General features: G+C 37.9%; 1 non-coding gene across 1 annotated transcript; it reads left to right on the top strand.

Annotated features, from left to right (window-relative positions):
- The first annotated feature begins 5,230 nt into the window (after window positions 1-5,230).
- LOC112780673 (small nucleolar RNA R71) lies at window positions 5,231-5,338 on the top strand. The gene has a single exon (XR_003191494.1). It is a non-coding gene; the product is annotated as a small nucleolar RNA R71 (small nucleolar RNA).
- Window positions 5,339-17,012: the final 11,674 nt, after the last annotated feature.

Raw genomic sequence — 17,012 nt, 5'->3', positions numbered from 1 at the left:
TTGAACACCAGTTTACATCATCTATTCTTGGCCAAAGTATGGACTATTATATATTTCGGGAAAGCCCTGGAAGTCTACTTTCCAACGCAATTGAAAGCACGCCATTTCGAGTTCTGTAGCTCCAGAAAACCCACTTTGAGTGCATGGAGGTCAGAATCCAACAGCATCAGCAGTCCTTCTTCAACCTCTGAATCTGATTTCTGCTCAAGTCCCTCAATTTCAGCCAGAAAATACCTGAAATCACAGAAAAACACACAAACTCATAGTAAAGTCCAGAAATATGAATTTAACATAAAAACTAATGAAAACATCCCTAAAAGTAACTAGATCCTACTAAAAACATACTAAAAACAATGTCAAAAAGCGTATAAATTATCCGCTCATCACAACACCAAACTTAAATTGTTGCTTGTCCCCAAGCAACTGAAAATCAAATAGGATAAAAAGAAGAGAATATACTATAAATTCCAAACTATCAATGAAACATAGCTTCAATCATATGAGCGGGACTTATAGCTTTTTGCCTCTTGAATAGTTTTGGCATCTCACTTTATCCATTGAGGTTCAGAATGATTGGCATCTATAGGAACTCAGAGTTCAGATAGTGTTATTGACTCTCCTAGTTCAGTATGATGATTCTTGAACACAGCTTCTTTATGAGTCTTGGCCGTGGCCCTAAGCACTTTGTTTTCCAGTATTACCACCGGATACATAAATGCCACAGACACATAATTGGGTGAACCTTTTCAGATTGTGACTCACCTTTTCAGACACACTCTTTTTTTTGCTTTGGACCTTGACTTTAACCGCTCAGTCTCAAGTTTTCACTTGACACCTGCACGCCACAAGCACATGGTTAGGGACAGCTTGGTTTAGCCGCTTAGACCAGGATTTTATTCCTTTAGGCCCTCCTATCCACTGATGCTCAAAGCCTTGGGATCCTTTTTATTGCCCTTGCCTTTTGGTTTTAAGGGTTACTGGCTTTTTGCTCTTGCCTCTTGGTTTTAAGAGCTTTTGGCTTTTTCTGCTTGCTTTTCTTTCTATTAATTTTTTCGCCTATATTTTTTTTTCTGCAAGCTTTGCTTTTTGCTGCTTTTTCTTGCTTCAAGAATCATTTTTATGATTTTTCAGATTATAAAATAACATGTCTCCTAGTCATCATTCTTTCAAGAGCCAACATATTTAACATTCTTAAACAACAACTTCAAAAGACATATGCACTGTTCAAGCATACATTCAGAAAACAAGAAGCATTGTCACCACATCAATATAATTAAGCTAAGTTCAAGGATAAATTCGAAACTCATGTACTTCTTGTTCTTTTGAATTAAAACATTTTTCCTTTAAGAGAGGTGATGGATTCATAGGACATTCATAACTTTAAGACAAAGTTACTAACTACTAATGATCATGTAATGAAGACACAAACATAGATAAGCACATAACATAGAAAACGAAAAATAGAAGAAATAAGAACAAGGAATGAATCCACCTTAGTGATGGTGGCGTTTCCTTCTTGAGGAACCAATGATGTCCTTGAGCTCTTCTATGTCTCTTCCTTGTCTTTGTTGCTCCTCCCTCATTGCTTTTTGATCTTTTCTTATTTCATGGAGCATGATAGAGTGCTCTTGATGTTCCACCCTTAGTTGTCCCATATTGGAACTCAATTCTCCTAGGGAGGTGTTGATTTGCTCCCAATAATTTTGTGGAGGAAAGTGCATTTGAGGCATCTCCGGGATCTCATGGTAATGAGCTTCTTGCGCCTCTTGAGCTCCATGAATGGGCTCTCTTGCTTGCTCCATCTTTTTCTTAGTGATGGGCTTGTCCTCTTTGATGAGGATATCTCCCTCTATGTCAATCCCAGCCGAATTGCATAGGTGGCAAATGAGGTGAGGAAAGGCTAACCTTGCCATGGTGGAGGACTTGTCAGCCACCTTGTAGAGTTCTTGAGGTATAATCTCATGAACTTCCACCTCTTCTCCAATCATGATGCTATGAATCATGATGGCCCGGTCTATAGTAACTTCAGACCGGTTGCTAGTGGGAATGATTGAGCATTGAATGAACTCCAACCATCCTCTAGCTATAGGCTTGAGGTCCAATCTTCTTAGTTGAACCGGCTTGCCTTTGGAGTCAATCTTCCATTGAGCTCCTTCCACGCATATGTCCATAAGGACTTGGTCCAACCCTTGATTAAAGTTGACCCTTCTAGTGTAGGGGCGTTCATCTCCTTGCATCATGGGCAAGTTAAACGCCAACCTCACATTCTCTGGACTAAAATCTAAGTATTTCCCCCGAACCATTGTAACATAGTTCTTTGGATCCGGGTTCTTACTTTGATCATGGTTCTTGGTGATCCATGCATTAGCATAGAACTCTTGAACCATTAGGATGCCGACTTGTTGGATGGGATTTGTTAGAACTTCCCAACCTCTTCTTTGAATTTCATGTCGGATCTCCGGATACTCATTTCTTCTGAGTTTGAAAGGGACCTCAGGGATCACCTTCTTCTTGGCCACAACATCATAGAAGTGGTCTTGATGGGCTTTGGAGATGAACTTTTCCATCTCCCATGACTCGGATGTGGAAGCTCTTGTCTTCCCTTTCCCCTTTCTAGAGGATTCTCCGGTCTTAGGTGCCATCAATGGTAATGGAAAAATAAAAAGCTTATGCTTTTACCATACCAAACTTAGAACTTTGCTCGCCCTCGAGCAATAAAAGAAATAATAGATGAAGAAGAAGAAGAAATGGAGGAGAGGGAGAGTGGGAAGTGTTTCGGCCAAGAAGGGTGTAGAGGGGTGTGTTGTGTGAATTTGATGAAGAATGGAGGGCTTTATATAGGGAAGGGAGGGGGGAAGGTTTTGGCCATATGGGTGGGTTTGGGTGGGAAATTGGTTTTGAATTTTGGAGGTAGGTGGGGTTTATGAGGTAGGTTTATGGGGAAGAGTGGATGGATGTGAGTGGTGAAGAGGTGATGGGGAAGAGAGTTTGAGGTGATTGGTGAAGGGTTTTTGGGGAAGAGTGTTTATGGGGTTGTGTGAAAGAAAGTGGTGAGAAGAAGTGAGTGGAGGTAGGTAGGGATCCTGTGGGGTCCACAGATCCTGAGTTGTTCAAGGATTTACATTCCTGCACCCATTAGGCATGTAAAAATGCCTTTGCACACAACTCTGGGCGTTCAGCGCCAGGTTGGTGGCCATTTTGGGCGTTCAACGCCCATATGTGTGCCAATTCTGGCGTTGAACGCCAGAACTATGCCTGTTCTGGCGTTCAGCGCCCAGAAGCTGCCCATTTTGGGCGTTCAGCGCCAGAACTATGCTCTGTTCTGGCGCTGAACGCTAGACAGATGCTCCTCCAGGGTGTGATTTTTCTTCTGCTGTTTTTGATTCCGTTTTCAATTTTTATATTTATTTTGTGACTCCACATGATCATGAACCTACAAAGACATATAACCAAGAAAAATATAGTTAGATAAATAAAAATTGGGTTGCCTCCCAACAAGCGCTTCTTTAATGTCAATAGCTTGACAGTGGGCTCTCATGGAGCCTCACAGATGTGCAGAGCTTTGTTGAGACTCTCCAACACCAAACTTAGAGTTTGGATATGGGAGTTCAACACCAAACTTAGAGTTTGGTTGTGGCCTCCCAACACCAAACTTAGAGTTTGACTGTGGGGGCTCTGGTTGACTTTGCTTTGAGAGAAGCTTTTTCTGCTTCCTCTCCATGGTTGCAGAGGGAGATCCTTGAGTTTTAAACACAAGGGAGTTCTCATTCCATTGAAGGACTATTTCACCTCTGTCAACATCAATCACAGCTCTTGCTGTGGCCAGGAAAGGTCTTCCTAGGATGATGGATTCATCCTCTTCCTTTCCAGTATCCAGAACTATGAAATCAGCAGGGATGTAAAGGCCTTCAACCTTTACTAACACGTCCTCTACTTGTCCATAAGCCTGTTTTCTTGAACTGTCTGCTATCTCTAATGAGATTTTAGCAGCTTGCACCCCATAGATTCCCAGTTTCTCTATTACAGAGAGGGGCATGAGGTTTATTCCTGAACCAAGGTCACACAGAGTCTTAAAGATCATGGTGCCTATGGTACAGGGTATTATGAACTTTCCAGGATCCTGTCTCTTCTGAGGCAATGTCAGTTGATCCAGATCACTTAGTTCATTGATGAACAAGGGAGGTTCAACTTCCCAAGTATCAATGCCAAATAGTTTGGCATTCAGCTTCATGATTGCACCAAGAAACTTGGCAGTTTGCTCTTCAGTAACATCCTCATTCTCTTCAGAAGAGGAATACTCATCAGAGCTCATGAAGGGCATAAGGAGGTTCAATGGAATCTCTATGGTCTCTAGATGAGCCTCAGAGTCCTTTGGTTCCTCAGAGGGAAGCTCCTTATTGATCACTGGACGTCCCAGGAGGTCTTCCTCCTTGGGATTCACGTCCTCCACTCCCCTTGTAGGTTCGTCCATGGTGCTTATGTCAATGGCCTTGCACTCTCCTTTTGGGTTCTCTTTTGTATTGCTTGGGAGAGTACTGGGAGGGATTTCAGTGATCCTTTTACTCAGCTGGCCCACTTGTGCTTCTAGATTTCTAATAGAAGATCTTGTTTCATTCATGAAACTTACAGTGGCCTTAGACAGATCAGAGACTAAGTTTGCCAAATTAGAAGTGTTTTGTTCAGAGTTCTCTGTCTGTTGCTGAGTGGATGATGGAAAAGGTTTATTATTGCTAAACCTGTTTCTTCCACCATTATTAAAGCCTTGTTGAGGCTTTTGATCCTTCCATGAGAAATTTGGATGATTTCTCCATGATGAGTTATAGGTGTTTCCATAAGGTTTACCTAAATAATTTACCTTTGCTATTGCAGGGTTTTCAGGATCATAAGCTTCTTCTTCAGAAGATGCCTCTTGAGTACTGTTGGATGTAGCTTGCATTCCATTCAGACTCTGAGAGATCATATTGACTTGCTGAGTCAATATTTTATTCTGAGCCAATATGGCATTCAGAGTATCAACTTCAAGAACTCCCTTCTTCATAGGCGTCCCATTACTCACAGGATTCCTTTCAGAAGTGTACATGAACTGGTTATTAGCAACCATGTCAATGAGTTCTTGAGCTTCTGCAGGCGTTTTCTTTAGGTGAATGGATCCACCTGCAGAAGTGTCCAGTGACATCTTTGATAGCTCAGATAAACCATCATAGAATATATCCAGGATGGTCCATTCTGAAAGCATGTCAGAAGGACACTTTTTGGTCAACTGTTTGTATCTTTCCCAAGCTTCATAGAGGGATTCACCTTCTTTCTGTCTGAAGGTTTGAACATCAGCTCTAAGCTTGCTCAACTTTTGAGGAGGAAAGTACTTGGCTAAGAAAGTCGTGACCAGCTTATCCCAAGAGTTCAGGCTGTCTTTGGGTTGAGAATCCAACCATAATCTAGCTCTTGTCTCTTACAGCAAAAGGGAAAAGCATGAGCCTGTAGACTTCAGGATCTACTCCATTAGTCTTAACAGTATCACATATCTGCAAGAATTCAGTTAAGAACTGAAAAGGATCTTCAGATGGAAGTCCATGAAACTTGCAGTTCTGCTGCATCAGAGAAACTAATTGAGGTTTCAGCTCAAAGTTGTTTGCTCCAATGGCAGGAATGGAGATGCTTCTTCCATGTAAATTGGAATTAGGTGCAGTAAAGTCACCAAGCATCTTCCTTACATTATTATTATTTTCGGCTGCCATCTCCTCTTCTTGTTCGAAAATTTCTGAAAGGTTATCTCTGGATTGTTGTATTTTAGCTTCTCTTAGTTTTCTTTTTAGAGTCCTTTCAGGTTCTGGATCTGCTTCAACAAGAATGTTCTTATCCTTGCTCCTGCTCATATGACAAAGAAGAGGACACAGAAAAAATAATAATAATAATAATAGAGATCCTTTATGCCACAGTATAGGGATTCCTGTGTGAGTAGAAGAAGAGGGGGAGACAAAGAATGTAATATAATGGAAGAAACACAACTGTGAGGAGGGTTGAGATGTGAGATGAGATGTTAATAGATGAATAAATAAATAGAATAAGATGAGAGAGAAGGAATTTTCGAAAATAAATTTTGAAAAAGACTTAGTGATTTTTGAAAAAAGTTTTTGAAAAAAGGTTAGTATTTTTTTTCGAAAAAATTTTTAAAATCAAAAATAAAAATAATTAGTTAATAAAAAAGAATTTTTTGAAAAAGAGGGAAGATATTTTCGAAAATTAGAGAGGGAGAGTTAGTTAGGTAGTTTTAAAAAAGTTAAGAAACAAACAAAAAGTTAGTTAGTTAGTTGAAACAAATTTTGAAAAGATAAGAAGTTAGGAGGTTAGAAAAGATATTTTGAAACCAACTTTTTGAAAAAGGTAAGATAAGAAGATATTTTAGAAATTAGTTTTGAAAAAGATTTGATTTTTAAAATCTCAATTAATGACTTGATTCATAAGAAATCACAAGATATAATTCTAGAACTTAAAGTTTGAATCTTTCTTAACAAGCAAGTAACAAACTTGAAATTTTTGAATCAAAACATTAATTGTTATTGTTATTTTCGAAAATTTGGTATAAAAATAAGAAAATATTTTTGAAAAATATTTTTGAAATTTTCGAAAATAACTAAGAATTTTGAAAAAGATTTGATTTTTGAAAAAGATTTTGAGAAAGATAAGATTTTCAAATTGAAAATTTGATTTGACTCATAAGAAACAACTTGATTTTAAAAATTTTTGAAAAAGTCAATCCAAATTTTCGAATTTGATGAGAGAAAAAGGAAAGATATTTTTTTGATTTTTGAATTTTTTTAAGAAAAACACTAAAATGATGCAATGCATGAAATTTTTAGATCAAAACATGTGATGCATGCAAGAATGCTATGAATGTCAAGATGAACACCAAGAACACTATGAATGTCAAGATGAACATCATAGACACAATTTTGAAAAATTTTTTAATGCAAAGAAAACATGCAAGACACCAAACTTAGAATTCTTTAATGCTTAGACACTAAGAATTCAAGAATGCATATGAAAAACAAGAAAAGACACAAAACATGAAAACATCAAGATCAAACAAGAAGACTTACCAAGAACAACTTGAAGATCATGAAGAACACTATGAATGCATGATATTTTCGAAAAATGCAAGATGCACATGCAATTGACACCAAACTTATAACATGACTCAAGACTCAAACAAGAAACACAAAAATTGTTTTTGATTTTTATGATTTTCTACATTTTTTTGGATTTTTTCGAAAATTAATTGAAAAAGGAAAATAAGGATTCCAAAATTTTTAATATGAATTCCAGGAATCTTGCATTCTTAGTCTAAAGCATCAGTCCAGGAATTAGACATGGCTCACTAGCCAGCCAAGCTTTCAATGAAAGCTCCGGTCCAAAATACTAGACATGGCCAATGGCCAGCCAAGCTTCAGCATGTAATTCAGACATGACATGCCTGACATACCCTACAGTCGTGTAACAGCTGATGGTTGGAAGCCTCAGTCCAAAAGAATTTAGACATGACTTTACAGCCAGCCAGGCTTCACATGCTTCATGAAACACTAGAATTCATTCTTAAAAATTTTGAATCTAAAATTTATTTTGAAAACAGGTGAGAAAATTTTTTGAAATATTTTTTTGAAAATTTTTTGAAAAGAAAACGAAAAGAAAGTTACCCAATCTGAGCAACAGGATGAACCGTCAGTTGTCCATACTCGAACAATCCCCGGCAACGGCGCCAAAAACTTGGTACGCGGAATCGTGATTACACTTTAATTATGTAAAATTCATCGCTCTTTCTTTCCCCGGTAATGGCGCCAAAAACGTGATGCCAAGACCACGGTTCACAACTCCGTGTAACTGACCAGCAAGTGCACTGGGTCGTCCAAGTAATACCTTACGTGAGTAAGGGTCGAATCCCACGGAGATTGTTGGTATGAAGCAAGCTATGGTCACCTTGCAAATCTCAGTCAGGTAGGGTTAAATGTGATTGGATTAGATAATTAAAAGATAAATAATAAAGGATAGAAATACTTATGTAAATCATTGGTAGGAATTTCAGATAAGTGAATGGAGGTGCTTTTCGTTCCTCTGAACCTCTGCTTTCCTGCTATCTTCATCCAGTCAGTCTTACTCCTTTCCATGGCTGGCTTTATGCAAGGGCATCACCGTTGTCAGTGGCTACATCCCCTCCTCTCAGTGAAAAATATGCTCACATGCTCTGTCACAGCACGGCTAATCATCTGTCGGTTCTCGATCATGCTGGAATAGGATTCACCCTCCTTTTGCGTTTGTCATTAACGCCCAGCACTCGCGAGTTTGAAGCTCGTCACAGTCATTCAATCATTGAATCCTACTCGGAATACCACAGACAAGGTTTAGACTTTCCGGATTCTCTTGAATGCCGCCATCATTCTAGCTTACGCCACGAAGATTCTGGTTAGGAGATCTAAGAGATACTCATTCAGTCGAAGGTAGAACGGAAGTGGTTGTCAGGCACGCGTTCATAGGGAATAATGATGATTGTCACGTTCATCACATTCAGGTTGAAGTGCGAATGAATATCTTAGAAGCGAAATAAGAAGAATTGAATAGAAAACAGTAGTACTTTGCATTAATCTTTGAGGAACAGCAGAGCTCAACACCTTAATCTATAGAGTGTAGAAACTCTACCGTTAAAATTACATAAGTGAAAGGTCCAGGCATGGCCGAGATGGCCAGCCCCCTAAAACGTGATCAATAGATCAAAAGATAATCCAAAGATCCAAAAATGTCTAATATAATAGTAAGAGGTCCTATTTATAATAAACTAGCTACTAGGGTTTACATGAGTAAGTAATTGATGCATAAATCCACTTCCGGGGCCCACTTGGTGTGTGCTTGGGCTGAGCTTGAGTGTTGCACGTGTAGAGGTCCTTCTTGGAGTTGAACGCCAGCTTTTGTGCCAGTTTGGGCGTTCAACTCTGGTTTTGGCTCCTTTTCTGGCGCTGGACGTTACATGAGTAAGTAATTGATGCATAAATCCACTTCCGGGACCCACTTGGTGTGTGCTTGGGCTGAGCTTGAGTGTTGCACGTGTAGAGGTCCTTCTTGGAGTTGAACGCCAGCTTTTGTGCCAGTTTGGGCGTTCAACTCTGGTTTTGGCTCCTTTTCTGGCGCTGGACGCCAGATTTGGGCAGAAAGCTGGCGTTGAACGCCAGTTTACGTCATCTATTCTTGGCCAAAGTATAGACTATTATATATTGCTGGAAAGCCCTGGAAGTCTACCTTCCAACGCAATTGGAAGCGCGCCATTTTGAGTTCTGTAGCTCCAGAAAATCCACTTTGAGTGCATGGAGGTCAGAATCCAACAGCATCAGCAGTCCTTCTTCAACCTCTGAATCTGATTTCTGCTCAAGTCCCTCAATTTCAGCCAGAAAATACCTGAAAATCATAGAAAAACACACAAACTCATAGTAAAGTCCAGAAATGTGAATTTAACATAAAAACTAATGAAAACATCCCTAAAAGTAACTAGATCCTACTAAAAATATACTAAAAACAATGTCAAAAAGCGTATAAATTATCCGCTCATCAGTCCACCATGTAGTGCCATATATGCTTGGAAAGATCTGGAATCCTACTTTCCAATGCCATTAGAATCACCTCATTTGGAGCTTTGTGGCTCAAGTTATTCTTGTTTGAAGAAGGCGTGGTCAGGCTGCTAGGTGAGACTTTTGCCCACGTTAATATCCACGTTAGTGTAACTAACGTGGCCATTAACGTGGGTCTTCCTTTGCTTCGCAAACATTAGTGGCACTCACTTTTTCCACTAACGTTGGTGCTTCCCTTTCCTTCCACGTTAGTTCCCATGTTAATGTAACTAACGTGGAAGCTAACGTGGGTCTTCTTTTGCTACGCTAGCGTTATTGGTACTCACTTTTGTCAATAACGCTGCTCCTTCTTCAAAGTTAATGCCATTAACTTTCTCACTAACGTTGGGGCTTCTCTTTTCTTCTACGTTAGTGACCACGTTAGTGGAGCTAACGGGGTCGCTAACGTGGGTCTTCTTGCCCTTTGCTAACGTTAGTGGCGTTAACGTTCTCACTAACTTTCCAAGCTTTCATTTCTTCTACTTTAATGGCCACGTTAGTGGCACTAACGTAGCCACTAACGTGGCTCTTCTCTGCTTCTTGTTACCTGAAATCAATCAAACAAAGTACATCAAAGTCTTGCTCTTAATCATGAGATCATGCATCATCCATTTTATCATTCAATTCATGCATAATTCTCATGAAATCATTCAAAATTCACAATGTTTTCTTGAATCATGGTGTGAATGCATTTTCAACCAAATACTTTCTTATTTCCTAAGAAAATGCATGAAACCAACCTAAAGCATACAAAAAATGGCTAGTAAAACTAGCCATAATGCCCTGGCATCAATAACACATTTAAAGCCATTAGTAATCTGCTTGTCTGCCTCATTTAGTCTGACGTAGTTAACTTTTTCAGGAAAACGATCCCCTACAATATTTTAACTAGTCAAATAGGCTCAGTTTTATTTTCTCTACACAAGTGAACCGAAAATATAGCAAGCAATGAACCGAAATAAGCACAAGGTATAAAGTGTATTACCGCCGTGATTTATGCCCGGCACAGTTGTTACCTTCTCAGGTGTTATGTATATTTTCCCATGGAGAGTGTTCAGGCATCCATAATAGTCGTTATAGGAAGTGATGAACGGGATTTTGATGGTATAGAATTTCACAAATAAAATCTCGTCGAAGTACAGTCTCTAAACCAACAATAATCCTTTCATACAAAAATTTGTTTGTCACAAGTAACAAACCCCTAAAATTAATAACCGAAGTATTCAAACCTCGGGTCGTTCTCCTTAGGAATTGCAATAAAGTGTCATGTTATTGGCTATGAAGTAAGTTTTGGGGTTTTTGAGGTAAGAGACAAGAAATATAAATGGCAATGAAAATAAACTAACAACTAGAAAAGCTGTTGGCAAGGTATGAGAACTAGAAGTCCTATCCTAGTTATCCTCCTCAATTGTGACAACAATTGTCTATTGCTCCCACTTAGTTAACCTCTGACTATGGAGAAAAGTCAAGTGGATGGATTAACTTGAGTCCACAAGTCCTAGCCAACTCCAAAAGGAAAGACTAGCTTTAGTGGCATTCAAATCAATTAGAAACTTCTAATTATCAATCAACAAAGGAATTAGATAACTCAAGAGTCACTAATTACTCTACCAAAGCCAAGAGGAGAAAAATCTATACTAAAATCCAACCAAGCATTTCATCAAATACTTGGAAGGAATAAAAGGAAAGTAAAAGGAATTAAACAACAACAAAGCAATTCAACAATAAAGGAATCATAAATTGCATTAAAAGAGAAATAGAAGAACAAAAGTGCATCAACATAAAAGTAAAGAATTACAAGAATTAAATGCTAAACTAGAGAGAGGAAAGGTAGAAGAAGAAGAAATTGCAAAGGAAAAGTAAATCAAAGCATGAAATTAACTTAGATCTAAGAAATTCTAATCTAGATCTAACCTAATCCTAATTCTAGAGAGAAGGGAGAGCTTCTCTCTCTAGAAACTAACTTTCCCTCCAAAACTAAACTAAACTAAACTAAGTGGTGAAAAAGTTGTGATTCCCCTTCAGTCCTTGGGTTAAATAGCATCAGAGATGAGTTGGATTTAGGCCTGGGAAGCCCAGAATTTGCCCCCAGCGTTTTGCCTTTAAAGGAGTCACGTGCAAGCATCGACGCGTACGTGCCATGTACGCGTACGCGTCGCCATGCGACGTCACAATCCACGCGTGCGCATCGATCTCAACATCCCAAATCCTTGTTTCCTCATGATTTCTCCACTTGCATACTTTTCCTCTTCATCCATTTGATCCATTCCTAGCCTTTCCAATCTGAATTCACTAACAAACATATCAAGGCATCTAGTGGAATCAAAGGTAAATTAAATTTAGCTAATTAAGGCTCAAAAAGCATGTTTTCACACTTAAGCACAAATTAGGAGACAATCATGAAACCATGCTATTTCATTGAATAAATGTGGGTAAAGTGGATGAAATCCACCTAAATTAAGCACAAGATAAACCCTAAAAATGGGGTTTATCAGCAAGCTATCAACTCTCTCAAGAGGCTGTGAGAGACGTTCATTTTCGGGACATGTACCAACACACCAAATCCCATTTCTTCAACTATATCTCTCATTTCCTTACTCAATTCCTTGAACACCCTCTCTATTGCCTTTATCTAGCATCTGAGATCATGAGTTTTCTGTAATGTTTCAAAACAGTATGTCAAGATATATTTATAATAAAAAATAGAGTTTTTTCTAATGAAAGGCGATAAATATATTTAATGTGTACATATGCTTACGTTTTAGCACGACTTCTCCTTCTTTGTTACCATTGTATTCTTCATTTTTGCTGTAAGAACAAAAAAATTTGGTCAATACTTCACTTAATACACCGACAAGCACAAGCATGCATATTTTAATCAAGTGAATGAAAATGTCCAAGCCCACTGAACCGAACTCCCTTGATGTACTGAATAAAACGTGATAAACATTAAAACAGCTAGAAAAGCATTTCTGCATGCAAAAGAACCTAAATGAACACACTAACAATCAAGTGAATCAAAATGGCCAACTCCACTGAACTGAACACCATTCATGTTTTGAATAAAATGTGATAAACATTCAATCAGCAAGAGAATCATTTCTGCATGCAAAAGGACCCAACTGAACACACTAACAATTAAGTGAATGAAAATGTCAAAGCCCACTGAACCGAACTCCTTTGATGTATTGAATAAAACGTGATAAACATTGAAATGGCTAGAAAAGCATTTTTGCATGCAAAAGAACTTAACTGAACATACTAACAATCAAGTGAATCAAAATTAGCAACTCCACTGAACTGAACACCATTCATATTTTGAATAAAATGTGATAAACATTCAGTCGGTGAGAAAATCATTTCTGCATGCAAAAGGACCCAACTGAACACACTAACAATCAAGTGAATCAAAATGGCCAATTCCACTGAACGTCTGAACTGAACAACATTCATGTTTTGAATAAAATGTGATAAACATTCAATCAAAAAGAAAAATATTTTGGCCTGCCAAAGGACCCAACTGAAGACACGAATAATCAAGTGAATGAAAATGACCAACTCCACTGAATTGAACACCATTCATGTACTGAATAAAACGTGATAAACATTCAATTATCAAGAAAAATATTTCTGCATGCAAAAGGACTCAACTAAGCATACTAACAATCAAGTGAATCAAAATAGCCAATGATGTGTGGAAAACAATTCCAACACAAAACTCACCGGCAAGTGTACCGGGTCGCATCAAGTAGTAATTACTCACATGAGTGAGGTCGATCCCACAGGGATTGATGGATTAAGCAATTTTAGTTAGGTGGTTAATTTAGTTAAGCAAACAGTTGATGATTTGAGTGAATTGTGATCAACAGAAGCTAAATTGCAAAAAAATAAATGGGAGAGGGGAAATTGACAGAATCTAAAATGCAGAAAATGTAAATTGAGCTAAAACTTAAAGTGCAAGTAATGTAAATGACTGAAACTTAGATTGCAAGAAAGTAAAATAGCTGAAACTTAAATTGCAAGAAAAGTAAATGACTGAATCTAAATTGCTGAGAAACTTAAATTGCTTGAAGATTAAAAGGGATTTGGGAGCTGGGATTCAGAATTTAACAAGAAAATTTACATTGAAGTAAAACAGAAAGCTATTAGATGAAAAGATTCAATTCAGTAGCAAAACAGAAAGGAAACTTAGCTCAATTATGAAATATAAAAGAAAAATGAAGATCTAAGAGGAGCAATGAGATTTGAACACAGATCTATATCTCAATTACACCCTTAATCAAGTAAAAACTAAATTGAAGAAGAAAATGTAAATGAAACAGCAATAAACTCAGATCCAATTCCTCAATTCTCATAATTATGCAGAAGAAAAACAAAGCTGAATTTCAGATCAAGAATTGAAACAGAATTTCTTCAATCTCAATCCAGAACTCAAAACAGAAAGTAAAAGTTGCTGAAGCAAGAAAATGAAAAACAGAAAGAAAACTTAAACCAATTCTTAGAACAATTGAGAAGAGAGGTAAAGATGATTCTCAAACTTAGAATCAATGAAGCTCTTCAATCTCAATTCAAATTCCAAGAACAGATAGCAAAAGTTGAAGAATGAAAATGTAGAAAGAAGAACTCAGATCCAAATTCCCAAATACAAAAATAACTAAATTTGAACTAAAAGTAAAATTGAAGAGTGAGCCAAAGGTAAAACGAAAAATGAAAGAAGGTTCAAAAGTCCTCTACAAATCAAACTAATTCCTATTTATACACTTTCTAGTTTTGATCTTCAGACTTTGGAGTGGGCTTTTTCAAATTGATGAAGAATTTGGTCCAAGGTGGCATTTAATTGAAATTGGGCTCAGGGACACCTCCAGTGGAGTGCTCAGTCATGTAACCCAACGTAGCACTCAATTGCCTTATGCCTCGGCTCATTTTGTCTCGTGTCAAGCCTTGTATAGCGCTCAGTTACTTGTTTCAACGTAGCGCTTCATGCTTTGAAGAGAGGCTCCCTCTTCGAGCCTTGCTGGTTTCATTTTGCCAATTTCCTCATGCCAAAACCTTCCAGTGTAGCGCTTCATGCTTTGGGCATGGTTTCCAATTTCGAATCCTAGCTCTCCCATTTGTGCCAATTCCCTTGCACACTAGCGCTCCTTCCTTGCTAGCACAAGGTCCCCATTTCGAATCCTGGCTCCACCTTTCCTTGATATTGCGCCTTGATTTTCTTTGTTGAGCCCCACAAAAAAGGCAACTAAGTTAACGTAGCACCCTTGCTTCCTTTGGTTCCTTGTGGTGCTCAGTTGACAAACATAACTTAGCGCTATGCTTGATTTTTTCTTGGTGGGAGCTGGTGCTCCAACTAGCATTCAAAGAGTGAACGCTCCGCTTGAATAAAGAGTGCTATGCTTGGCTCCTTTGAATGCTACACTTTTGTATCTTGGGCCACGCTTGGTTGAGCATGCTTTCCTTGTTTCTTTCTTTTCTTCATCTACAAGTAATCAAAACAACCAATCAAAGCATCACCAAATTCACAAGGTTTATAAATCATTCAAAAACCAACTAATTCTAGCTTAAACCTCATGATTTTGTGTCAAATAAAGGATGGTTGATTGATAAATCATAATCATGCAAACCTTCTCCAAATAACTTACTTATAATGCAAGAAAGTGCATAAAACCTAATGAAAAAAGTGAAAAATGCTTGAAAAGCTAGCATAAGATGACTTGTCATCACAACACCAAACTTAAATCTTGCTTGTCTCCAAGAAAGCACTAAACATAAGAAGAAATGAAATGAAACAGAGAAGCATGTATGTCTTTATTTAGCAGATAATTGAACTTGGTTCATGGGGTTTTATGTAGTCAAATGTAGCTCAATTATTCTTAGCTATCTGATATAAAATGTCTCCTTGATGGCTCACTAGAATTGCTGCTATGCTGCCTTGCTTTTTGATTGATCCCTTGCTTGCTTTTTCTTTCTTTCTTTTGCTTTGGAAAGCTTATTTATTAATGAAAGCTTGGTGGCAAGTGTTGCAGCAGCCCTTTTGGCTCAATTTTTGCCCAACACTTCTTCACCACACACATGGCTCACAATTTCTTCCTAGGAACATTGATGCCCAGCATCTCTTTGGATTACTAAGTGCTTTGTAACTAGGTTGCTCTTGATAATGGACTTTCAGTTGGCAATCCCAGATTAGTTAATCCAAGTGGCCAAGTTTTAAAATACTCCTCAAAACCTAATTGTCCAAGCATATCCTAGTACAAAAACACCACAGGCATATGTCCTAGGGTCCAAGCTATTGGTGTCTAGCCTTATTGTTTGTTTCTTTGCCAATTCTTAGCTTTTCTCTTTCTTTTTCTTGCTTATTTTACTTTGTTCTCAAGGGGTATTCATTAATAAAAAGATTTATAGCAGCAAACTAATTCACACTTCAAAGAATATTTTATTATGCATCATTTATTATTGAGCTAATCATTAAATCAAACAAGTACCATGATGAGTCGATAATTTATACCCTTTTTGGCATTGTTTTTAGGTAGTTTTTAGTATATTTTAGTTACTTTTTATTATATTTTTATTAGTTTTTATTCAAAAATCATATTTCTGGACTTTACTATAAGTTTGTGTGTTTTTCTGTAATTTTAGGTATTTTTTGGCTGAAATTGAGGGACCTGAGCAAAAATCTGATTCAGAGGCTGAGAAATGACTGCAGATGCTGTTGGATTCTGACCCTCCTGCACTCGAAATGAATTTTCTAGAGTTATAGAAGCCCAATTGGTGCGCTCTTAATTGCGTTGGAAAGTAGACATCTTGGGCTTTTTAGCAATATATAATAGTTTATACTTTTCCCGATATTTGATGGCCCAAACTGGCGTTAAAATCCAGCCAAAAACTTTCTGGTGTAAAACACCAGAACTGGCATACTTTTCGGCGTTAAACGCCCATTTTGGCACCCAGGGTGGCGTTTAACTCCAATATGAGGCATATGCACGTGGAAGCTTGAAAGCTCAGTCCAAACACTCACCAAGTGGGCCCCGGAAGTGGAATTCTGCACTATCTACACCTAGTTACTCATTTTCTGTAACCCTAAGTTACTAGTTTAGTATAAAAACTACTTTTAGAGATTCATTTAGAAACTCATGACATTTTACATCTCATATTGTATTTTCTACAGCCTGAGCCTCTAAACCCCATAGGTGGGGGGTGAGGAGCTCTGCTGTGTCTCAATGGATTAATGCAATTACTATTGTTTTCTATTCAATCACGCTTGATTCTGTTCTAAGATACTCACTCGTACTTCAATATAGAGAATATGATGATCCGTGACACTCATCATTATTCTCAAACTTATGAACACATGCTTGACAACCACTCCCG

The sequence above is a fragment of the Arachis hypogaea genome, chromosome 19, assembly GCF_003086295.3.
Source record: "Arachis hypogaea cultivar Tifrunner chromosome 19, arahy.Tifrunner.gnm2.J5K5, whole genome shotgun sequence".
NCBI classification, from domain to species: Eukaryota; Viridiplantae; Streptophyta; class Magnoliopsida; order Fabales; family Fabaceae; genus Arachis; species Arachis hypogaea.
Note: the sequence above shows the minus strand (reverse complement) of the source record. Positions and strands in the feature narration are given on the sequence as shown.